Here is a 26,267-nt window from a genome sequence, read left to right as displayed (position 1 = left end):
TGCCCACAACAGCTAGGTTTGAGCCAAGATGAAGCCTGGAGCCAGGAACTCAACCCAAGTCTCCTATGTGGATAACGGGGACCCAAATACTCGAGCCATCATTGTGGCCTCCCAGATTGTGCATTAGCAGGAAGCAAGATCAGAAGCAGAGGAGTTGGGATTGAAACCAGGCGCTGCAGGTCTTCCTGCAGTATCTTCCAAGCAGTGACTTAATGGGATGCTGGTCTTCCACGCAGTGACTTAACCACTATGCCAGACACCCATCCTGAACTATCCATGTGAAGACCCCAGATGTCTTCCACCCTGTCCTGCCTTTTCCTGCGTTGTCTCCTCTACCACAGAAATGATATCCCTTCCCACAAGGGAGCTTTTCACCTCTTTTACAAAGCTCTTCCATGTATATTGGCTCAATTTTCTCGATAATTCAGTAGAATGTATTTTATTCAACCCTTTCACAGCTGAAAAAACTGAGCTTCAAGGAAGTTAAGGGAGTGCTTAAGTTCTATTAGTTAGCAAAATCAAAACATTTAACCAAGCTGTGATTTCATTTAAACATGTAACTGGTCTCCTATCTTATTTATTTACTTATTTGAAAGGCAAGTGACAGAGAAAGTGACAGAGTGATAGACAGACAGGGATGTCTGATTTGCTGCTTCACTCTCCAAATGCCCGCAACAGCTAGGTCAAGACTAAGCCCAAGTCAGGGGCTAGGAATTCAATCTACATCTCCCGCATGGGTGGCAGGGACCCAACTACTACTTGAGCCATAACCTGTTACCTCCCAGGATGTGCATTAGCAGGAATCTGAAATCGGGGGCTGGGCTAGGACTTGAACACATGCACCCCAATATGGGATGCAGGCGTCTCAAGCAGCATCTTAATCACTATGTCAAATGCTCACCCCCTAAACTATGATTTTAAATCTAGTATTTTCCCTGCACTTCAAATAAAATTCCAATTTCAGGGGTTTAAAGTATCTACCATGAACATTCTAGAAAATTAGGAAATCCTGTGAATGCTGTATGGAACCACAATGAAAATAAAAAGAATGTTGTACATTCATCAGGCTCTTTTCCCTCTCCTCTTATCTGACCTGTCTCTTCTTTCTCTTCCCATTAGAAAGAGGCTCCTTCTCCAGTTCCACTCTCCTTTCTCCTCAAGCCCTCTCTACTCTCTCACTAAGTCACCAGGGACCCACTTCCATTTTCAACAGCAAAACTAGGTTAGCAATGCTATGAGTAAGAGAAGTAATTTGTGAATGAAGGCTATCAGAGTTCTAAAAGAGAAGTATGTGTAATGGTTCCACATTTCAGCCCACAAATGTGGCTATGTAAGAAACAGTAACTTTATTTTTCTCTAGTGGTTTTTTGTTGTTGTTGTTCAGTACCTCCACTCTCTAAGTGGTAACAACTTAAATTTGGTCAATATATACCAGAGGGATAGAGCTACTACTCTAGGGTGTTTATGGAGTGTCATAGTATCAGGAGCTGGGGCACCTGGCCCTAGGCTTCCATTTAGCTGTCCATCAGCCTGTTTGCCGTTTGTTTACTCACACGGAGGCAACTGCTGAATCGTCCCTTAGGATCCTACTAGAGGCCCTTGCAGCTTGACAACTGTTATTAATCGATTTTCTCATTACTATAACAAAACACCTGGGACTTGCATTGTGGCATTATGGGTTAAGTTGTCACCTGTGACACTGGCATCCCATATAGGCATCAGTTCAAGTCTCCGCTGCTCCACTTCCAATCCAGCTCTCTACTAATGCACCTTGGAAAGCAGCAGAAGATGGCTTAAGTCCTTGGGCCCCTGCACCCATGTGGGAGACCTGGAAGAAGTTCTTGGCTCCTGGCTTTGGCCTGGCCCAGCCCTGGCTGTTGTGTCATTTGGGGAGCAAACTAGTGGGTGGAATCTCTCTCTCTCTCTTTCTCTCTCCCTCCCTCCTTCCTTTCCTCCATCTATGTAACTCTACCTTTCAAATAAATAAACAAGTAAACCCCTAAAACACACACACACACAGGCTGAATCAGGCTAACTTTATAAAGAAAACAGGTCTATTTTGGCTGATGGTTTTGAAGGTGCACGAGCTAAGGAGCTCATACAATGGTGGCCTCCTTGTTGGCAGTCCTGTGGTGGCACAGAGCATCAAATGGCAACAGACACGATGCATCCATGTGAATAGGTATTTCTGGTGTCTATGAAGTCACCAGGATTCAACCAAGAAGGCTTCACCCTAATGACCTTGTCTAATCCTTATTCCTCCTAAAGGCCCACTTCCATATGCCCTGATGGGATTAAGTTTCTACCCTCTTAATACCTCACAATTTCAAACACGAAGGCATGGGGGACACTCAAACCACAGAAACATGATCCATTGTCAATGTCTGCACAGCTTCTGGGTGCACAAGAATTCATTGTACTGTCAGGCTGAATTACAGACATTGCGCAGTGCTACTTAAGGCCCTATGTGGCACCCTCCAGTCACAGCACACTCCATGTACTTCCAAGCCACACTGTGGCCCATGGGGCTCTGAAAGCTGTCCCAGAGTCCTTCTGCCACATGGCCAGTTTGCCTCTACCTGAGAACATGCCCCAGGTGCCTCTCCTCTGTGCCCAGCATGTCCCAGTATGCCTGGCACATCCCTCCATCCCACCATGGCCAGCTCAGTGCTCCTCTCAGCCACCACCAGTGCAAGTTCTCTTCACACTCCATCTGCCATCGGGACCATCCTTTTCTCCTCACTGGGAGGGATTCTTGGATCTGAAATCGGGAAGCTTTTTGCTGACTCCTATTACAATAAATTCTGCATGATTATTTTTGCTCTGAGTCCTCCTCATGGGGTCTATGAACATTATTTTTGTTGTTGTTTATTTTTATTTTATTTATTTGAAAGGTAGAGTTATATATAGAGAGACATACACACAGAGAGAGACAGAGACAGAGACAGATCTTTTATTCACTGGTTAACTCCCCAAATGGCCAAAGCCAGGAGCCAGGAGCTTCATCCACATCTCCCACATGGGTGCAGGGGCCCAAGTACCTGAGCCATCCTCCATGGCTTTTCCCAGGTGCATTAGCAGGGAAATGAATCAGAAGTAGAGCAGCCAAGACTCGAAACACCACCCATATAGAATGCCAACATTACAGTCGGCAGCTTTACCTGCTGCACCATAGCACTGGCCCCAAATGAGATTATTTTAAAAGGTATTGATCACACAGGAGTTAAAGTTGGCTATCAAAAATGTCTAAGCCACAGAGGTGTTTTCTTTATTTTGTTTTGTTTTGTTTTGACAGGCAGAGTGGACAGTGAGAGAGAGAGAGAGAGAGAGAGAGAGAGAGAAAGGTCTTCCTTTACCGTTGGTTTACCCTCCAATGGCCGCTGCGGCCGGCATACCGCGCTGATCCGAAGCCAGGAGCCAGGTGCTTCTCCTGGTCTCCCATGGGGTGCAGGGCCCAAGCACTTGGGCCATCCTCCACTGCACTCCCTGGCCCCAGCACAGAGCTGGCCTGGAAGAGGGGCAACCGGGACAGAATCCGGCGCCCCGACCAGGACTAGAACCCGGTGTGCCGGCGCCACTAGGTGGAGGATTAGCCTAGTGAGCCGCGGCACCGGCCCAGAGTTTTTTAATCCAGAGTAGTTTGTGGAAATAATTTCCTATGAAAAATATAATTTCTGAGCGGTAGGTATTTGGCCTACTGCTTAAGATGTCACTTAGGGCACCTGCATCCCATATCACTGTGCTTAGGTTCAAGTTCTGGCTCAGTTACCAACTCCTGCTTCCTAATAATGTACTCTCTAGAAGACAGCAGATGATGGCTCACATAGTTGGGTCCTTGCCACTCACATAGAAGACCTGGATTGAGTTCCTGGTTCCTGGCTTCAGTTTGTTCCAACCTTGGCCATTATAAGAATTCAGGGAATGAACCAGTAGACGGGTGCTCTGTATCTCTGTCTGTCAGTCTCTCTCCCAAAGAAATAAAATAAATGCTAAAAAATATAATTTCTGGATCTATCATCTTTCAGATTTGAATGATGATGTTTTCTTTGTTCAGTTAACCTGATTTTTATTTCAAGTAAATTGAGTAGAGTTTTACCTTCTGGTCTAGTCTTCATTTTCCTTTGTCATACCTTCCAAAGTATAATTACAGAATGTACAATTGAGGAACAACTTGTTCTTAGAGTTAGCTCATTTTCTTTTGCTTTCTAATTTAATTTTTCTTTCTAAAAACAAGCAGAAAAATTCACTTTTTATGCATAGGTGTAGGGGGAATATAAAGCAGGAAATTCATCGACCGTCTCCTCAAGCAGATTGGGATCATTTTAGAAAACAAACTCTAGACATCTGTGAAAAGTTCCCTGGTAAGGCAAAAGTGTGCATGCAAAATATGCTGTTGGAAAACTATTCCAAGTGATATAAAGCTTTTTTGTTAAGATTTCTGGGAGGGGCCGGCATTGTGGCATAGCCGATAAAGCCACCGCCAGCAATGCTAGCATCCCATATGAGTCCAGGCTCCTCCATTTCCAATCCAGCTCACTGCTAGTGTGCCTAGGAAAGCAGCAGAGGATGGCCCAAATGCTTGGGCCCCTGCATCCATGTGGGAGAACCAGATGAAGTTCCTGGTTCCTGACTTTGATCTAGCCCAGCCCTGACTATTGCAGCCATTTGGGGAGTGAACCAGTGGATGGAAGACTCTGCCTCTGCCTCTCCCTCTTTGTAACTCTGATTTTCAAATAAATAAAAAAATCTTAAATTTTTTTTTTTTTTTTTTTTTTTTTTTTTTTTTTTTTTTTTTGCAGTGCATGCATCCCATATGGACACCAGCTCATGTCCTGGCTGCTCCACTTCTGATCTAGCTCCCTGATAATGGAACTGCTGGGAGAAGCATCGGAAGACAACCCAAGTGCTTGGGCCCTTGCTACCCACATGGGAGACCTAGAAGAAGCTCCTGGCTCCTGGCTTTAGCCTGGGCCAGCCCCTGCTGTTGCAGCCAGTCAGTGGTTGAAAGATTCTCTTGGCCGGTGCCGTGGCTCACTTTGTTAATCCTCCACTTGCGGCGCCAGCATCCCACATGGGCCCTGGGTTCTTGCTCCTCTTCCAATCCAACTCTCTGCTGTAGCCTGGGAAGGCAATGGAGGATGGCCCAAGTGCTTGGGCCTCTGCACCCGCATGGGAGACCAGGAAGAAGCACCTGGCTCCTGGCTTCGGATCAGCGCAGCTCTGGCCGTTGCGGCCATTGGGGAGTGAACCAATGGAAGGAAGACCTTTCTTTCTGTCTCTCTCTCTCACTGTCTATAACTCTACCTGTCAAATAAATAAAATTAAAAATTAAAAAAAAGATTCTCTAACTCTGACTTTCAGATAAATAAAAAATCTTTTTAAAAAAAGATTTCTGGGAAACTAGACTTTTGAGAAATTTGTGAATCTTAAATAAGGGTTCTGTTATTTTATGATTAATTTTTTAACAGAATGAGGCCAGTAGACAAATCCAACTTAAATAAATACAGCTGAAAACGCACGTGTTTGTGAAACTCACAAAACCAGAGTCCCAAACTGCCTTTTCTGTTTATGTGCTGTGTAAGAGCTCTCTGTCTACGCTTGCCTGTAGGAGTGTTTTTGGTGGATCAGAGGAGAGGAGAGAGAAATTGAGGATAAGGAAGTGGAGGAGAAGCCAGCCACCCACTCCCACAGCTGCCTACTCTGCATGTCACAGAGAAGGGAAAGCTGTCTAGCTGTCACCAGAGTGACAGAACCATGGAAAGTGCATGCAGTTACAGAACTGCATCTGCACCCACCAGCTGGTGAAAGCTGTGATGGTAATCTCTCCGTATTTATTTTTGTCGACTTATTCATCTAATAAATATTTCTCAAACCCCTACCACGTGGGGTACTCAAGACTCGGGCAGAAACTTACAGACATGGATCCTGCACAACTGATGGAGGAAGCAGACACTACAAGTTACTCTGACTTGTCTTCACTCACTGCGAAGGAATGGGATGTAGAACTAGGAAAGGGGGTAAGGGCTGAGGCTGGCTCTGCTCTGGGGACTCAAGGACAGCTTCTCTTAAGCTGAGCTGAAGCTCAAGTTAATGAATGGACCTGTGGGCAAGCCAGAGGGCGCTGGAGGATCAGAAAGACTTGGGCTAGAGCACGTCCATGGAGGAGAAGGTGGCATGAGATGAGATTGGAGAGATTGGCAAGAGCATACAGAGCCTTGAGGGCCATGATATGGGGCACAGGGAAGGTTTTTAACACAAGGAAGGACACAATCAGATAACCTGGTGCAGTGTGGGGAAACGAGTAGAGGAAAAGGAGGGTGAGAAGATCAGTTGGGAGGCCACTGCCTCACTGCTCAATGCAACCAGCACACACTCATGTCCTCCTCTCTGGACTTCCAAGTCCAGGGTCTCCTGCATGACGAGTCTCACCAAGAAGAGACGCCTTCAGGAAGTCTGTGACAACATTCAGACTTTGGCTTGACTCGTGGCCAGTCTTACAGAAGAGGATTTGGTTATTGAAGTCTCATGGTACCCCCAAATCTCCAATGCCCTTTGCAGGAGACCAGGGTTCTGCAAATGGATCACAGGATACAGTGTCTAAGATCAAATTGCTGAAGTAAGAGTGATGGATCCCCTGAGGGTGCAGCCAAGACCATTCAATAGAGGGAGAGCCAGGACTCCTGTGAACAAGGGTGCTAGGCTGCACTGTCTCACTCCTGGCTGTCAGCATGAGGGTGGAAGCCTTGGAGACGGAGGAGTAGGGGTGTCAGTTGTGAGTACTTGAGGTCTCTGGATAAGGAAAACTTGGGTAACATCAACCTTTAACTCCAGCTGGTTTTATTGCAATGAAATTGGAGAGCCGCTTCACAGCTGAGAGGGAGTCAGGAATGACTTCCTGAAATTTGTCACACGGTAAAGTTTGTGCCAATCTCTTGGGTCCAGGAGATGAAGATTCTAGAATACAAATGAATGAAACTGTAGACTGTTTACCAGTTCTAGAGGATGACCCAACTCCTGCCAAAACCTATGTGAACAACTCCATTGGGGGAGTTCATGTGTTTATGGGAAAATAACAATCTTCCTTCTGGTCCAACAGAAGAGTGACCATAGTGGGGCTGTAGCCTCAGCTGTGGAATACAAGGGCACCTGTTAACTAAATACAAGATGTGGGAGACCAAACCGTGCAGATCTTGCTGTCGGGTTGGACTTAGCTCAGTCAGTAAGTCTCATGTCAGAACTTTGAGGCCTGTGGACAAATCTTCTCTTTACACAAAAATAAAATTTTTTGGCTTATAGGGTAGCAAGATAGGAGATTAGATTCTCAGTTTTACTTCAGAGAGACCTAGGAATTGGAAAATAACAATAGCCCTAGTAATAAGCAGGAGTTGACCGCACAGAAGGCAGATCTGGTTAGAAGCAAGTGGCCAATTCAGTCTAATCCAAGAGGCAGAAGAGTCAGGTCCTATGGAATGCTTCTTCAAAAGGACAGGAATGGATGCAAAAGGATTCCTGATATCCATAGTGTGCTCAGCAGGCATCAAATCAAGCTCTTCCACACCAGGAATTGTGAGTCTAAAAGAGATCTACTTACTGGATATTTGACTCAAAGAAAACAGACAGCTTTTTAACACCATACTTGTGGCAGCTGCTCGCAGTATAGACATTCCTCCCTCTGTAGGATGACTGTGGTGGGCAGGCGGACACCATTTTTGGCCTGTTTGGCCTGTTATTGGGCCAGAAAGAAATCAGGATGGGTTTCAAACCATCATGTGCACAGGCAAGACAGGAAGCCCAGCAGTGCTACCCTCAAAATGTCCCATCCAGACCTACCCATCACAACAAGGCCAATTTCCTTTTGATTCCTCTGCTCCAAGTCCACCTTATTAGAAGCAAGGGCTTAGCTAACTCAGGCAAGAAAGATCTGACAATAAACTACGAGGAATCAAAACATTTTTATGGCAAGATTGAACTGACCAACACAAAGTTATCTCTCACTTATTGTACATTTTAAACCAAACTTTTACTGAATGTTAGTATGCCCCTTAGATTTGCTTATTTTCAAGCAAATAAAACAAGCTGGCATTTGCTTTACTTTTTCCTTCCAATCCTTCTGATTGTACAATCACAGATGAAACCTTAACAAATTTCATCATAGGGGGCAGGTACTTGGTGCTACACTTAAGATACAGCTTGGGACACCCACACCCCACATTGGAGTGCCTGGGTTTGAGTCCTAGTTCCGCTTCTCATCCAGCTTCCTGCTAATGTGCATCCTGGGAGACAGCAGGTGATGGCTCAAGTACTTGAGTCCCTACCAGACCACCTGTGCTCCTGGCTTTGGCCTGGCCCAGTCCTGGCTGTTGCAGGCATTTGAAGGTAAACAAGTGTGTGTGGAAAATCTTTCTGTCTTTTTTTCTTTCTCTGTCTCTCTCAGTTGCTCTGCCTTTTGAATTAAGAAAGAAAGAAAGAAAGAAAGAAAGAAAGAAAGAAAGAAAGAAAGAAAGAAAGAAAGAAAGAAAGAAAGAAAGAAATTTTATCTATTATAGTTAGTATTTATTGTGTGCCCCTTTTATTCTCGTCAACCTATAAGTGCTACCATTTTACCTCTTTTATAGATGAGAAAACAGATATTTTTGAGGGCAAAGGAAATTCCTCAAAGCTACAAACCTAACAAGTATCAGAGAAGGAATCTAAACTGTCTCTTTGTGCATACAATTTTCAACCACCACTGTGCTACTGCCCCCTGATGGTGAGGCTTGACTACAGAAGGGAGTGAGTCAAGGACATAGGTGGGATTTTGGGAGATGACTGGATGGCTGTAAAGTAACTTGCATCCTCCCCGGAGAGGCTTGGCCAATCCCAAGCCAGCAGTTCTTCAACATTTTGATTTCTTAGATTCTTAAAAATTATTCAGGGCTCCATATGGTTTTTGATCATATAGGTGTTATCAGTTGATGCTGAATATTTTATAATTAAAATTAGGAGACTTTTAAATATGCATTTATTAATTTAATTAAATAACATAGCTTTAAAAATTTACTTATTTTCATTTTATTTGAAAGGTGAGAGACAGAGAGATCTTCCACCCACTGCTTCTCTCCCCAAATGCCTGCAATATCCAGGGCTATGCCAGGACAAAGCCAGGAGCCTGGAACCCAGTTCAGGTTGCCATGTGGGTAGCAGGGACCCAGGTACTTGGGCCTGCTGCCTACCAGGGCATGTATTAGCAGAAGGCTAAAGCTAGAATTGTAAGTTGAGCCGGGACTTGAACCCAGACACTCTGTTAAGGGAAGCAGGTTCCCCAGGGGTATTTTAACCATAGGCCTGCATCTATAACATAGTTTTATGAATACTTTTTAAAACTAAAAAGAATTAGTAAAGAAAGTAGCATTACATTTTATGAAAGCTCTGAGTGAAAGATAGTCGGATTCTCATATCTTCTGAATTCAGTGAGGTGCAATATCACCTGTCATGTAGCATTTGGAAAACTGCTGTGTACTAATGATAATGAGAGTGAAAAGGGGAAAAATAATGTCTTAGTATGATCAAGAAGGAGTGTTGGCCTCATAGATCTCAGGGGCTTTCAGGTCACGCTTGGAAAACCACTGCTCCAGGGCTGACAGTGGAAATGAGGGACGGAGGAGCACCACTCAATTGCTGGGAGGGCTGAAGGCCATGAGGAGTTGACAAGTGCTGGAAGTGGCTGCATGAGTCACAGGCTGAGTGGACACAGGGCGGGTCTGTCTCACCTGCTTCCCCCACCAATACAAACGGGAAGTCAGGCTAGAACGAAGGTCCTTGCTGTTTCCAGCCATGCCCCTGTGGAAGAACAGTGATAAAACTTTCTTATCAGGAAAGGAAGTCGCTGAGACATGCATTCTCCATCCAACTCAACAATTTAGGACCACCCATGGACTCAACATTTAAATGAGAGGGGAGGCTCTTTGGAGGGCTCAGGTTTAAACTAAGGAGCGATGGAGTAGATGAGAAATAAAACAACTTCTTTGATAACCCTTAATGTGCACGCCGTTTGAATCAGCTTTTATATTTGAGTACTCATGTTATGTAAACGGCCGATCAGTCAACTTTCTACCCCATAGTCTACGCCAAATTTTAAGAATCTCTCTACTTGCTATTTTTGGAATGTGTCTAGACTGCAAGATTTGAACCAGAGGCTAGAGGAAGATAAAGGACCTTTAAAATTTTCCTTCCACAAAGACCAAAAGTTGATTGGCAGCTATATGCCTCATAATTTCAATGGTTACCTGACATAGAACGCAATTGCATCTATTGATTCTGTATTTCCATGATTAGTCTTTGATTATACACCTGCTATTTGAAATAAATCTTGATATAACTGAGATAATATCAGATGCTCAACTGCTTTTTATTTTGACAAAAATTAACCAAATTTTCAAAGCCAAATAGCAACAATTATCAAACTATAATCTTGGGGGCCGGCATCGTGCTGCAGGGGGTTAAGCCACCACTTGCAATACCTGCATCTGGTATTAGAGTGCCAGTTCAAGTCCCAGCTGCTCCATTTCCAATCCAGCTCCCCGCTAATGTTCCTGGGAAAGCAGTAGAGGATGGACCAAGTCCTTGGGCCCTGCCACCCATGTGGGAGACCCAGTTCCAGGTTCCTGGCTTCGGCCTGGCCCAGTCCTAGCTATTTCAGCCATTTGGGGAGTGAACCAGTAGATGGAAGATCTTTCTTGCTCTTTATCACTCTTTAAAATAAAGTATATCATATGTGTATATTATATATATTTATATATGTATATATGTATATATGAATTAGCTGCATTAGCTTCATTTAGAATTTTAAAAAAAGATTTATTTATTGATTGATTGATTTATCTAAAAGAGAGAGGGAGAGACAGAGAGAAAGAGAAATCTTATCTTCCATCCACTGGTTCCCTCTGCAGATGGCTGCCATGGCTGGGGCTGGGCCAGGTAGAAGCCAAGAGCTAGCAGGTTCTGGGTTTCCCATATCAGTGTGAGGGACCAAAGCACTTTGGCCATTTGCTGCTTTCCCAGGCCATTATCAGGAAGCTAGATGGGAAGTGGAGCAGCCGGGACTCAAACCAATACCCATATGGGATGCTGGTGTCACAGGCAGCAGCTTTACCAGCTATGCTGGCCTACTTGGTAATTTTTAGAAATATGAATTCTCAGGCCCCACTCCAGATCTGCTGAATCAGAAACTCTGGGAGTGGTGTGAGTTTTAAAAAGCCTGACCCAGGCCAGCGCCGCGGATCACTAGGCTAATCCGCCGCCTTGCAGCGCCGGCACACCGGGTTCTAGTCCCGGTTGGGGCACCGGATTCTGTCCCAGTTGCCCCTCTTCCAGGCCAGCTCTCTGCTGTGGCCAGGGAGTGCAGTGGAGGATGGCCCAAGTGCTTGGGCCCTGCACCCCATGGGAGACCAGGAGAAGCACCTGGCTCCTGCCATCGGATCAGCGCGGTGTGCCGGCCGCAGCGCTCCGGCCTGGGCGGCCATTGGAGGGTGAACCAATGGCAAAAGGAAGACCTTTCTCTCTCTGTCTCTCTCTCTCTCACTGCCCACTCTGCCTGTCAAAAAAAAAAAAAAAAAAAAAAAAGCCTGCCTGACCCACTGGCCTAAATAAATGATAAATTATATAATGTTAATGAATTAGAAGACTCAATATCATAAAGATGATAATCCTGTCAGATTTTCTTTGACAGATGGATGAATAAGCAAAATGTGGTGTGTGTGTGTGTGTATATATATATATATATATATGTACAAAGAATATCCCGTCTTAAAAAGGAAGGAAATCCCGACAGATGCTATGCACAGATGAAGACTGGGAACATTACATGAAGTGTAATAAGCCAGTCACAAAGAGACAAATACTATATGATTGCATTGACAAGAGGTACCTAGAGAAGTGGAATTCATTGAGACAGAGGGTAGGATGGTGGTTTCCAGTGGCTGGGGGAAGAGGAAGTGGGGGTTGTTTGGTGGATTATGGAGTTTCAGTTCTACAAGGTGAAAACAGTGCTGGAATTTGGTTGCATAACAACATGAATGTATTTAACACTTCTGATCCTTAATGCTTTAAAACCTTAGAGTGGGAAATCTTACCACAATTAAAAACAAACATTTTTAATTTGAAAAATGGTATCAGTTTCAATGTAGAACTCTTATCTGAATACTGATTCAAACTTATCAATTTTAAAAGAAAATAATTATGAAACCATTCAGGAAATGGCAATAGTAACTACATATTTAATGACATTAAGTTATTTTTTAGGTGTGATGTGGCATTGTGGTTGTCCTTTTTTTTTTAAGTTCTTGCCTTCTAGAGATAAATACTAAAAAGTGTATGGATAAAAGAGTTCAATGTTTGGAATTTTCTTTAATAAAGTCAGGATGGAGGCATAGGTGGGAATATAGATAAAACTAGATTGGCTATGGGTTGAAGTTGGTTGAGAGGTACATCTGAGTTCTTTTTTCTTTCATCATATAATTATTTATTTTACTCTGAGGTAGAGAGAGACAGACAGAGAGAAAGCTGCTGGTTCACTCCCCAAGTGCTCACAATGTCTGGGGCTGGGCCGAGGCTGGGAGCCAGCAAAGCAGCCCGGATCTCCCACATGGGCAGCAGGAACCCAGGTAGTTGAGCCATCGCTGCTGTTTCTCAGGGTCAACCAAACAGGAAGCTGGTGTCAGGAGCCAGAACTGCGCACTGAACCCAGTTACTTTGATGTGGGACACAGGTATCTTGACCACTAGGCTAAATGCCTGCTCCTATAAGTATTTTTTTAAAAAAGATGCATTTTATTTAATTGAAAGGCAGAATTACAGATAGAGAAAGGGAAACAGAGAGAGAGAGGGAGAGAGATCTTCCACTCCCTGGTTCACTCCCTAAATGGCCACAAGGGTAGAGACTGGGCCAGGTGAAAGCCAGGAGCCTGGAACTCTATCCGGGTCTCCCATGTGGGTGCTGGAGACCAAACACTTAGGCCATCCTCCGCCACTTTCCTAGGCACTTTAGGAGGGAGCTGGATTGGAAGTGGAGCAGCGGGGACTCAAACCGGAGCTCTCCTACAATATTTTATAATTTATCTCATTTGCTTAAAAATGGATGGGTATCTAATATTATCCTTTACTACCGAATGTGTATGTAGGAAAATACTATATTTATCTCAGCCCACAATGACATGCTTATTTTTCACCTCATCTAGTAAATCTGTTCATTTCTGTCAATACCATGGAACTAAGCAGTTCACGTTTCAACTGCTCAAAAGCCAGAATAAACAGCTATGGGCAGGCATCGTGTCTCACTAGGCTAATCCTCCACCTAGCGGCGCTGGCACACCAGATTCTGTCCTGGTCGCTCCTCTTCCAGGCCAGCTCTCTGCTGTGGCCCGGGAAGGCAGTGGAGGATGGCCCAAGTGCTTGGGCCCTGCACCCGCATGGTCTCCGCATGGGAGACCAGGAGAAGCACCTGGCTCCTGCCTTCGGATCAGCGCGGTGCGCTGGCTGCAGCGCGCCGGCCGTGGCGGCCATTGGAGGGTGAACCAACGGCAAAGGAAGACCTTTCTCTCTGTCTCTCTCTCTCTCACTATCCACTCCACCTGTCAAAAAAAAAAAAAAAAAAAAAAAAAAAAGAATAAACAGCTATGTACCACATTACTGCACTGTTTACAGCCCAGAAGTATCATTATAAAATGGGTAACATTCTTAGCACATGGACATCTGCTATAAGATATCCTATAAGCCACAAAGTGTCAGAAATTTTGTGCCTTGATTACTGCGCTACAAACAGGACAGCACTGGAGACACTGAGGCTGACTTAAGGTTAAATTTATCCACGAAGGAAACCGAGAGGCAACGTTTCTATGCAACAGTAGGAAACTGAATAGTAAGCACATCATCTAGCTGCTTCAAAGCATTGTCCTAGGAGCTTGTGGCCGTTTCCGGCCATTTATTTCTAATCTTTGTGTTTACGTTTTAAAGCATAGTGTGATGAAAAAATTATGTTTTAATTTTCAAGAGTGAGTTTTCCATATCTGTCTTTCTTATATTCTTGCATTTCTATAAAAAAGAGTGAAGTCAGCAGCACTGCAGACAAGCTACGTTTCCACTTTTCTTTTGGAACTAAAAGGTTGAATCATCTTAAAAGGCATTTAAGTTCATCCATGCAAGCAATTATGTTAAAATAAAGAAAAGGAACAATATAATCACAGCCTTAGTTAAAATGTGTTTGCTCGCTCTGCTTCCCATCCTGCTTTATATCCTGGCCCTCAGCTTTCACAATACTAGGAAACCATTTTTGGCATGTGTTTTACAGCAGTAGGACATGCCTCTGAATCCAAATCCACCCTAAGTGTAAGGAAAAGATTATTGAAGAATTTCCTTCTGTTCATTGGGTGGAAAAGGCTCAAAGCAGGTTAAATTCACACAATGGAGATATAAACTGCGGGATAAAGATGCTGAATTCAAGTCATGCCTTGAAATCAAAGTAGTTGTGTGACCTGTAGAAAATCACTCAAACTGCTGGGAGTTTGGACTCTCCATTATATACTGAGAATGTTCCAACGGTAATCTTTAAGATATTTTCCAATGCAAAACTTCTATGTTTCTTTAAATGAATTCATGTGACTAAAAATTTATATGACATAAGATTTACAGGTAACCCAAAATCCAATGTCCTCTGTTCCTGCTCACGGCCTGCTTTTCCATTCTATTACCTACTACAAGTTAAAGTCTTCAGCAGTCAGTATCACAAGAGAAGATCAACAGTAAAGATGAAGGAAAACATGGAGAACTTCAAGATTCACTTTTCACTTGAAAGGTAGAGTGACACAGAGAGAGACACAGAAAAAGATCTGTCATCCGCTGGTTCACTCCACAGATGGTGGCAACAGCCAGGTCTGGGTCAGGCCAAAGCCAGGAGCCAGGAACTCCATCTGGATCTCCCACATGCATGACAGGGGCCCGAGCACTTGGCCACATTTCATTGATTTCCCAGGCACACTGGCAGGGAGCCGGATCAGATGTGGAGCAGCTGGTACCCAAACAGGTGCTCTGATACAGCAGGGAGCAACTTCACTCACTGCACTGCAATGCTGGCCCTGAAAACCCCCCTTTATTTTATTCCACAAAAATGAAGACCTTTCTGTATTTTTGTTTTCATATACTTAAATAAATTTGCCTGGGTAAGTAGCAAATAAAGTCTCTCAAGCCTTTGAAGCAACTGTTAAGTTTTTTCACATCCATCAAGTACATTCTTAACTGGCCAGATAGATTGGACTTGTTTCATATCAGGAAATCACACATTCAGGAAGGAAACAAAGGTTGGGACTTTGGACTTGGAATCAGAATTCTAAGATACTTTGGACTCAGAGTTAAACCCTCCAGGAGGTCTGAGTTTCAAACTCCTCTCCTGTAAATGGGAAATGTAATACCTCTGACAAGGTCACTGTGAAGGTAAGTAAAAAGTAACTTAAGAGCAATTGCCACACAGAAGATGCTCAAACTGTATATTTTCCTTCCCCTCCCTTCTTCATTCCAAAATCACAATACAATAAGCTTCCCAATATAGTGAGCAACCTAAGGGCTTACTGGATAATATTTAAAAGGGTAGCAAGGGAGGCCGGCACTGTGGCGCAGCGGGTTAACACCCTGGCCTGAAGCGCCAGCATCCCATATGGGCACAGGTTCGAGACCTGGCTGCTCCTCTTCCGATCAAGCTCTCTGCTATGGCCTGGGATAGCAGTAGAGGATGACCCAAGTCCTTGGGCCCCTGCACTGTGTGGGAGACCTGAAAGAAGTTCCTGGCTCCTGGCTTCGGATTGGTGCAGCTCTGGCCAATCTCTCTCTCTGTCTCTCCTTTCTCTGTGTAACTCTGACTTTCAAATAAATAAATAAATCTTTAAAATAAAGGGGGGGGGGCAGCGCTGCAGCTCACTAGGTTAATCCTCCGCCTGAGGCGCCGGCACACCGGGTTCTAGTCCCGGTCGGGGCGCCGGATTCTGTCCTGGTTGCCCCTCTTCCAGGCCAGCTCTCTGCTGTGGCCAGGGAGTGCAGTGGAGGATGGCCCAAGTGCTTGGGCCCTGCACCCCATGGGAGACCAGGAGGAAGTGCCTGGCTCCTGGCTTCGGATCGGCGCAGTGAGCCGGCAGCGGCGGCCATTGGAGGGTGAACCCATGGCAAAAAGGAGGACCTTTCTCTCTGTCTCTCTCTCTCTCGCTGTACACTCTGCCTGTCAAAAAAAAAAAAAAAAGGGTAGGAGGGTGGGCATTGTGGTGCCATGGTTAAGCTGCCACTTGAGATGTCTGCATCCTATATCAGAGTGCCTGGGTTAGAATTCCACCTCTGCTTCCACTTCAGATTCTACTTCCTGTGATTGCCCAAGTAATTGGATCCTGGGAGACCCAGAGGAGTTCCAGGTTCCTGATTTTGGCCTGGCTCAGCCATGACTATGGGGGGGGGGGGGCATTTGGAGCGTGAACCATTAGATAGAGGTATCTCTGATGTTTTGACTTTCAAATAATGAAAATAAATTTTAGTATTAATAAATAAAAGGGCAACCTGAGTCTGATAAGAGAGAGGAGGAAGTTTTTAAACTGATCAACCAAAACAGAGAAAACTGGAGAAGCATATATCTACTGTAGAGAGTAGTCATCTTTGCATTGTGGTAATACATTTGCTTTTTATTTTCTTTTTTGTTGTTTTCTCAATTTTAACTATGAACATACTACATTCATGATCAAAAATTTAAAATTTCATTTCTATAAACCTACATGAACCCATTAATTAAGCTGAACATCATTTTCTATGGATATGATGCAACAGAAATATTGTAGCACAGCTAATGAAATACATTTAAAAATAAATAATAACCTGAATTGAATCTCCCTTTCAGATCTATCTCTTCACAAAAAACATAGAGGCTACAAGAACATTAAGATGACATCATGGGAAGGCACTGTGGCACAGAGGTTTAAAGCCCCAGCAAACCATGTGGGTGCCAGTTCAAGTCCTGGCTGCTCCACTTCCAATCCAGCTCTCTGCTGATTTGCCTGGGAAAGCAGCAAAGAATATCCCAAGTCTTTGGGCTCCTGCATCCATGTGGGAGTTCCAGAAGAAGCTCTTGGCTCTGGATCTGCTCAGCCATCTTGGGAGTGAACCAGCGGATGGAAGACCTCTCTCTCTCTCTCTCTCTCTCTCTCTCTGTAACTCTGCCTTTCAAATAAAGAAAATATATCTTTAAAAAATAAAATAAAATGACATCATGAAGATTCAATCAGAAAAATCCAGAACACAGGAAGTTTCACAGAACACATGACCCAATTTTTTAATTAAAATTGGCTTGAGTTATACAGCAGCCAAATGCAAAGTGTGGACATTGCTTGAAGCCCAATTCAAACAAACTCACTGGGGGAAAAAAAGTAGTTTTTCAGCCAACTGAAAAAAATCTGAACACTGAGGAAAACTGAACACTGATTTACATATGAATTATATAAAATTATTATTGTTAATTTTGTTGAGGATAAAAATAATAGTGTTGTGATTTTGTTTTAAAAAGAAAATAGATATATTATAGTATTTATGAGTGAATTGATATGATGTTTGGAATTTGCTCTAAATATTCCAGTAGAAATAATAGAATAAAATAATGGAGCATATATGAAATGAGAAAGAAAAATACTGCTAGTAGATAAAGCTGAGTTTATCAAAGAAATGTTTCAACTTTTGTGTCTATGTTTGAAATTTCCCTAATAAAATGTCAAAAGTGTTTGTGATCTTCGAAAAACGAAAAGGGAATGCCCATAGGCAAAAATGCCTCTTCTCTTCCTGGTGTCCCCTGCTCTGCTCTCTGGCTTCTCTATTCTGATGACCATGGAACCATACCACCTGCACATCTAGGATTGGCTGGGTGGGTCAGTAATGTTGAAAATTGTTTCAAAGTCATTGCTGGAAACTGTGGAATTTTTTTTTTTAATTTTTTTTGACAGGCAGAGTTAGACAGTGAGAGCGAGAGGCAGAGACAAAGGTATTCCTTCCATTGATTCACCCCCAAAATGGCCACTATGGCTGGCGCACCGCACTGATCCGAAGCCAGGAGCCAGGTGCTTCTCCTGGTCTCCCATGCAGGTGCAGGGCCCAAGCACTTGGGCCATCCTCCACTGCACTCCCGGGCCACAGCAGAGAGCTGGACTGGAAGAGGAGCAACTGGGACAGAATCTGGCACCCCAACCGGGACTAGAACCCGGGGTGACAGCACCGCAGGCAAAGGATTAGTCTAGTGAGCTGCGGCGCCAGCCGGAAGCTTTGGAATTTTTAAGATCATTCCAGGAAGTCCAAAGCTTCTGGGTAACCCATAGGGGTCCTTCAAAAAGCCCGTGGACAATGAAATTAATAGAAGTGTAGGGTTATGGTGTGGTGAGTTAAGCTGCTGTTTGTGACACCCACATCCCATATTGAAGTTCTGCTTCAAGTACTGACTACTCTGCTTCTGATCAAGCTTCTTGCTAATGTGCCTGGGAAAGCAGCAGATGATGGTCCAAGTACTTGGACCCCTGCCATCCAAGTGGGAGACCAGGATGGAGTTCCTGGTTCTTGGCTTTGCCTCCCCCAGATGGCTGCAATAGCCATTTGGGGAGTCAACAAGTGGAAGGAAGATCTCTCTTTCCCTCGCTTGTTGATCTATCTTTTAAATAAACAAGTAATCCTTCAAATTTTTGAGATCCATACATAGCTTTTTCACAATATGCATTTTCTATGAATTTTTGAAGATCCTTGAGGTGTGTGGATTTCAACATTGTTTTGCCCCCAGATAAGCTTATTTTTGTAGCTTTCTTAAGTACCCTCCCATGGCCCACAGGAGAAAAAACCTTTCATTTTCTGGCTAAGGGTTGATTCTTTGAGAGAGACAGGTCAGCAGGTTGCAAGTTGCCTTAAGCTCACCGTTTTAAGTGAACTTTACTGACAGAGTCTCAACACTGAGCCAGGTAAGTTTCTTCACATGGAGTTGGTGTCTTTTGTTGTGGTAGCTATTGGTGATCTGAATTCCACCTGTGACTTTTCCATCTGGTTTCCATTCTTCTTCTCTGTAATGTCCTATGAGTGTGGCTTTGTGATCAACTAGAGGTGGCCCTGCCCCTCCTTGGCCAAATTCCCTGTGCTAAGTTGATCTGCACCAGACTTGTTCACTTGAACAGAATCCTTCACAGGATCCACATACATTTTTGATTTTACAGATTCAGTCTTATGTAAACTCAGCCACTTCAAAAACTCACTCCTCGGGGCTGGCGCTGTGGCCTAGCAGGTGGAGCCGCTGCCTGCAGTGCCAGCATCCCATGTGGGCGCCAGTTCGAGTCCCAGCTGCTCTATTTCCTATCCGGCTCTCTGCTGTGGCCTGGGAGGGCAGTGGAGGATGGCCCAAGTGCTTGGGCCCCTGCACCCGCTTGAGAGACCCAGAAGAGGCTCCTGGCTCCGGATTAGTGCAGCTCCGGCTGTTGTGGCCAATTGGGGGCTGAAGCAATGGTTGGAGGACCTCTCTCTCTCTGCCTCTCCTTCTTTCTCTGTGTAACTCTTGACTTTCAAGTACATAAACAAATGTTAAAAAAAAAAAAAAAAAACCTCATTCCTCTTCTTTTTCTCTATTATTTCTGCCCAGATTTTAATCGGTGGAATGCTCTGATACTGGCAGGACCCATAATAACCACCTTCCTGACCATATTTTTTTAGGTATTTGGGGAGGATGAGCTACATATCTAAGGTATACAACCCTCCAAGCCTGCCTGATCCCTCTGACAACAATATCAGACATAATATCAAATATGCTGTCAAAATATGACATGATCAATGTAAGCCTCTCCCATGTTACAAAAGGAGATGCACAAAAACCAGTCTTATTAGTCAGCATCCATTCTTCCACTGGAAGCAAGACGTACAGACAGATTCAAGTTTACTATTCTGCTTTCAGCCAAGAGTCTCAGGCAGATAAAACTTGGCAAGTCCTTTAGGGCAAAGCTCAGTGCTGGAATCTGCACACATGGCTGCTCATCCCACATTATTTATTGACCACAAGGAAATCGGATGTTCTGGGTCACCTGGAAGAAAACGCCTTACTATAATGACAATGTGGACTTTTTCAAAAACAGAATTAGGTTGACGTACTTGAAGTCAGTATCCGATATACTAAACATTAGATAGAATTGTTTGTTAGACTAAATCAGCAAGAAGCCGCTTATGATTTCTGAGTCTCTGTACTATGCAAATCCATCCAGATACCCACATACAGGGAGTCTAAAAATGCTGTCTCCCAAAGGCCTTTTCCTTGCATAGCAGTCTGAATTTCAACACCCTTGGCCATGTTTTTTCTCCAGTGTGATTCTATACCATCACGTTCAAGAGACCCCTATATTAGAGGTAATTTGAACTTCAGAAAGTTAGGAATAGGTTAACTTCTCCTCTTTCTACTGAACACACAATGTACAACTCCCTTTTTCTAAAAAAAAAAATTATTGATTTGAAAGGCAGTGAGACCGACATGGAAAGCCATGACACGGTGGCAAAAAACAATCTAAATGAAAGATCCTAGTGAACAAGACCCCAGCAGAAGGAACAGGCCATCAAGGAGAGAGGCGCCTTTCTCTGAAGGGAGGAAGGAACCTCCACTGTGATACGGCCTTGACTAAACAAGTTCAAAGTCGGTGAGCTCAAGGGGCTTCCATAGCCTACACAGCTCATAGCAAGAGTCTCGGGTGATTGCTGACGTCATAAATAAGAGTGCCAATTGTTAAATCAACAACAGGAGTCACTGGGTACATGCTCCCCATGTAGGATCTCTGTCCTTAATGTGTTTTACTATGAAACTTAAAAACAACACTACTAGTTGAACAATACCCTATACCTTGTGCGGTTGTGTGAGTACAGCCTGTTGAAATCCTTGCTTAGTATTTACTAAGTTGATCTACAATATATGAAGGTAATTGAAAATGAAACTCGATGAAGGGCAGGATGGGAGAGGGAGTGGGAGATGGGAGGGCCACCGGAGAGGGCAGGGAGCCACACAATATAAAAGTTACACTTTGTAAATTCACATTTATTAAATAAAAAAAAAACTATATAACAAACAAAAAAAAAAGAAAAAAAAAGAACTTAATACTTTAAAAAAAAAAGGCAGTGAGAGAGAGAGAGAGAGAGAGAGAATCATCTGCCAGTTCACTCTCCAAATGGCTGTGGCTGTGACTCTACCAGACCAAAGCCACAACCCGGAACTCTATCCAGGTCTCTCACATGAGTGACAGGGGCCCAGGCATGCAAGCCATCTTCTTGCTGCTTTCTCAGGAGCATCACTAGGAAGTTGGATCGGAAGCAGAGCAGGTGGGATTCAAATCGGTGCTCTGATATGGGATGCTGGCGTTGCAACCAGCAGCTTAACCTGCTCCACAATGCCAGCAGCCCCCCTCACTTTTTTAACTTGGCAACCTAACTAGTACCAAATCTGGGGTGTACCTAACTTGCATTCTTGTGGCCATTCCAAACCCCAAATAAAATTATGAAACTAAGAGAAGAAAAAAGCCAAAATGAGAGCTTGGTTTTGTTTGATGTCAGCAGCCAATAAACTCTATGATTTTTTTAAAGGAGATACAAAGAACCATATTAAAGACACTGAAAGAAATTCATTAAATATATTTATTGAGTATGTAATATGTGCCAGGTGCTGGTTTTAGGTGCTGGAGGTGCAGTATGAACAGGAAGAATGAAGTTTTTCTCTTTAGGAAATTTTCCTTTTACTTGAGAGACAGACAATAAACAAACACAAAAATAAATACACATATACGCCAGATGGTGAACAGCAACATGGAGGAAAATAAGGCAGTGTGGCAGGCCATGGGCAGGAAGAACAAAGCCTCAGAGCACAGGCACAGTGAGGAGCGACTGTCACAGCTACAAGGATACCTGGCCATGAGCCCTGCTGACCCAGCTCACTGTGCAGAATAAGGGAGAATAGGCTGCTTCTGGTTGTTGAATGGCTGGGGTATGGGGAGGCCCAGAGAGGTGAAGCACAGGTTCTATGCTAGTCTTTCCTGGTGATTGCAGTCCTTGTAGGCTGTAGAGACCACCAATTCTAGAGGAGCCTCTAGGAGAAAACAAGGGAGGCCAAGGGAAAGGTGGCCCTCAACGATTCCCTTATTCTTTGCATTGCACATGAGCTGTGTTAAGAGATCTTAAGCAAGTCCTAGTCATCATTTTTGCCCACCCTTGCACTTGAAGTGGTCTTTAGGGTCTAGCCTGGGTAGGGCTAACTAACAGCCACAGAGCCAGCCCTGGACATTTTTCAATCAATCCTAACAACAGTCAAGAGAACAGTAAGTCCTATTTCTGAGAAGGCATTCGTGGGAGAGTCATTCTCTAGTGCTCCATTCCATCTCCAGCGATGGAATCTAGAGACTGCTTCAGGAAACAGCTTAGATTCCACAGTTTCACCTTCCTGACCACCTCAGCAAGGCTGCTAGTAGGAGTTGGTTATCTGATAACTGGGGGTGGAACTAGAATGTCCTCTAGTTGATTAAAAGCTGTTCTAGCAACTAAACTTGTAGTGGGCTAATTATGCTTTAGGAAATGTTTTAAGAACTTCCCATATTTGTGCTCAAATGGAAAACCAATCCTGTCTCTACATAGGTGGGGATTTACTAGATCCATTTTTTGCCTGGTATTCACAGAGTTCTTCTGAGTCTGCTTTCTGCTTCCCAACAGGGGCATACTAACAAATTAGGCAAAGCAGCTCATTTGTTGTGCAAAACTACTGATGGGAGTCCTGGGGTCCTGGCTTTGGCTACACACACACAACTTACAAAATACACAAAGCAGAGAAGATGCCCATCTGCTGCTTCACTCGCCAATGTCTGCAATGGCCAAGACAGGGACAGGGACAAAGCAGGAAGCCTGGAACTCACTCAAGATCTCCCACATGGTGGCAGGAACCCAGCTGCTTGACCATCACTGTTGCCTCCCAAAGTCTGCAAGTACAGGAAGCTGGAATCTGGAGCCAGAGCCTGGAATCAAACTCAGGAACTCTACTGTGGGACACAGGCTTCTCAAATCAGCATCATAACTGCTAAGCTAAGCACCCACTCTAGGACGAAATTTTGAGCTCTGAAGAGCCCTCTTCCACACATTCTGCTTCTTAGGACCAATGTGCAGAAGGCTGAAGAAATAGTGTGGGATCTACATTCCACAACTGGTTACCTGAACATTATCAGGAAATATTTTAATTTATGGCTTAAAAATTAATACATTTTTATTAAAAAGTCTTGGTGTTCTTCATAATGGTTTTCACTAAGATAAAGGCCTAAAATGACCAACAGCCAGAGAGCTAAGACTAAACCATGCCTCTTTTCTCAAAGTATTAATCACAAACGAGACAGAAGAAAGCCAGCACCTTGGAGATGAAGAACTGCCCTCTATTCATAAAGACACAACATGAAGTCCTCTGCTAGGACACTAAGTCCCAAAGAGTTAAACATGCAAGGGTTGGCATCAACGCAGAGTAGGATCTGTATAATTCTGGGCAACAAATTCTTTCTTAGGTGTAAGAGGGACTCTAGTGAAGTAATCTCAGCAGTATCTTATAGATTCTGCCAGTATTAACTCAAACCCCAAATGCATAATCAGGACCTTTTATTTTCCAATAACCCATTTGCTTTTCATCTGCATTAAACTGACTTTGAATTTAAGTCCTTTACTCCTACCTCTGTTATTTGACACAAGGACATCATTTAGAAGAGTACGTGGGTTGGTTTTTTTTTTTTCATTCCATTTACTGAGTGTGGAGAATATAATAAAGGGATCCTGGCAAAACAGAAATGAGAAGTTGCACATCAAAAACCAAAGTCAGGAGGCAGGTATTGTGACATACAACTAGGGAAGCCACTGCTTGGGACACCGACATCCCATATTGGAGTGTCCGGTTCAAGTCCCAGCTGCTCTACTTCTGATCCAGCTTCCTGCTCATGTGCGTGGAAGACAGTTGATGATAGTTCATGTACTTGAGTCCCTGCCGCTCAAGTGAGACCCAGATGGAGTTCCAGGTTCCTGGCTTAAGCCTGGCCCAGCCTGAGCTGTTGTGGGCATTTAGGGAGTGAACCAGTGGATGGAAGACTTCTCACATCCTCTGTTGCTCTGCCTTTCAAATACATAAACATTTTTAAAAAGAGTGCCACTTTGTTTACCGCTACCATAGTAGCAATAAGGCTCACAGAAACTATGAATTGGAGAGCTGTACAAAGCAGTTTTCATTATTCTATTTATCAGCCCTTTGGGTCAGAGTCTCACTCCCACGTAACAGATAGGCAATCGGGGTCAGGGTCCTAACAACTTGCTAAGATTCCTATAATCTTATCTTCAATGTTTTCTAATCAGTGCAACAGAATAGAACGTGCTGCAAAGAAGGATGAGAGTTATCTTTTGTAAACATACACATAAGATGGGGTACCTTATGGGACTTCCTGTGGTCCAAATGCTTGTGTAACCCCAAATTCATCTTGAAATCCCAATTCCCGGGCTGATGGTACTAACACAGGGTTAGATCAGGACGGAGCTCTCAGAAATGGGATGGACTCCTCTAAGAAGCCCCGCAGAGTTGTGCCCTGTGGGGATCACAGAGGGGATGGCTGGCCACCCGTGAGAAAGCAGACCCTCGCCAGACACTGAATGCACAGGCACCTTGATCCTGGACTTTTGCAGTCTTCAGAACTGTGAGAAGTCAATTTCCATTGTTTATAAACTATTTCATCTATGAGATTTTGTGACAGCACTCCAAGGACAGGGAAGGATAGCTCAATCTCCTAGAAACCCGCCAGGAGAATGGGGAGCCTCTCAGCATGTTTGCTTCTCGGTCATTTCACTCACCCTCTGGTTATTTTCAAGCCACATCAAGACCGCAGTCTCCAGAATGGTACATGAGTTCACAGGGTATCCTAAGTTCCAACATTCCAGGGACACACCTAAATCACCAAGCTTGGGTGAGATGGGTACTTGACATTCACTTGATGCTAAGTAAGGGAAATTATCATAACTGTAGTTAAAAATAAAGTAAAATCATAGATATCAAGTTAGACCAATCTGGCCAAATCAATAACTGTAAATGTTTTAAAATGTATTTTGCTCAAGAATTATATAAGAACCTTTAAAAATTCTAATGAAGTCATTGTTTTGTAGTGAAGTATGAGTCTGGGTCCCTGGGAGACAACACTATTGTGAGAAGCCAGTGAGATCCTGGAGCTATCTGTAGTTCTGGTACCTGAACACAGCATTACTACAACAATGGAAAAAGAGAAACTAATATGCTCTTTCTAAAAATACAAACCTCCAACAGTGGCCATGGTTTGGTGAACGAGGTCTTCTGTGACCTGGTCATATTCTAAAACCTTCTCAAGCCTCCTAAGGGTTCTGGACCTGTTCTCTCCCCTCAGTACCAACCATATGTGTTGTACCTTGCTGGATATCAACCAGACTCACTAGACTGATGTACCTTCAACACTTATTGTCAGGAACATGAATAATGCTAAGTATTTGTGGAGTGTGTAATGTGCTCCTAAATGTTCATAGCTCTCTGAAAAACCATGACATTTTAAGAGCCTGCAAGGGAAGGAAAACAAACTCTCATTTTATTGGAAAATGTTGTCGTCTAAGACAAATTATCAAATAAACATCCACCTGGCTGGCCAAAAGCTATGAAGTGAAACCAGGAGTCAGGAGTCGAATAATATTCCTGTGAACTAGAACTGGTTTCTAGAGTTTTTTTAAGTTTAAAAAATTTTTACCTTCTGAAGTCAGAAATGAGCTATTTTTGTCTTAGAAATTTTTAGTGAATCACTTATTAGTGTTCCGAATTGTGGGTTCTGAATTATCTCAAAAAGGAAGCAACTTGAGAAATGTAAAAATCACCACTATAAAGCAAATTGCACCAGGTCTGAGCTGGGGTGGGTGTGGAGGGTGTTCATAGTATTTTATGCTCCTTGGGAAAAAAGTTAGGCTCTAGTAATATAGCTCCTCCACTAAACAGAAAAGCATTTTATATTAAACAGCATCATTCAAAGTTCAGTTTTAAGTGTTACTTTAATAGTATGTATTAAGAATCTGATTTAGTTATTTAAGTAGTTTTAAAAAATATTTTTGTAAATCTATGATTTTACTAAGAGAACTGGATTTTTAAAAAATAGTTCCTTCCCTTTTATGTGGATTATCTTAAGATATGAAGAACCAAATGATTCTTTG

The 26,267-nt window shown here is 43.6% G+C and overlaps 1 long non-coding RNA gene across 3 annotated transcripts in view; it reads left to right on the top strand.

Moving 5' to 3' along the window:
* The window catches only part of LOC103352131 (uncharacterized), a 33,646-nt gene extending 15,874 nt beyond the window's left edge, over positions 1-17,772 (top strand). For 2 of the 3 annotated variants that reach the window (XR_016213277.1, XR_519656.5), the window contains one exon: positions 4,800-5,338. This is a non-coding gene — a long non-coding RNA (uncharacterized LOC103352131). Of the gene's footprint in view, positions 1-4,799; positions 5,339-16,899 lie in introns of those variants that run through there. The other variant, XR_016213278.1, reaches the window with a different exon arrangement.
* The last annotated feature ends 8,495 nt before the right edge of the window (positions 17,773-26,267 follow it).

This window comes from Oryctolagus cuniculus, chromosome 9, assembly GCF_051225735.1.
Source record: "Oryctolagus cuniculus isolate XC-2025 breed Fujian yellow rabbit chromosome 9, ASM5122573v1, whole genome shotgun sequence".
Taxonomy (NCBI): domain Eukaryota; kingdom Metazoa; phylum Chordata; class Mammalia; order Lagomorpha; family Leporidae; genus Oryctolagus; species Oryctolagus cuniculus.
The sequence above is the reverse complement of the archived record's forward strand: the minus strand, read 5'-3'. Positions and strand labels throughout refer to the sequence as shown.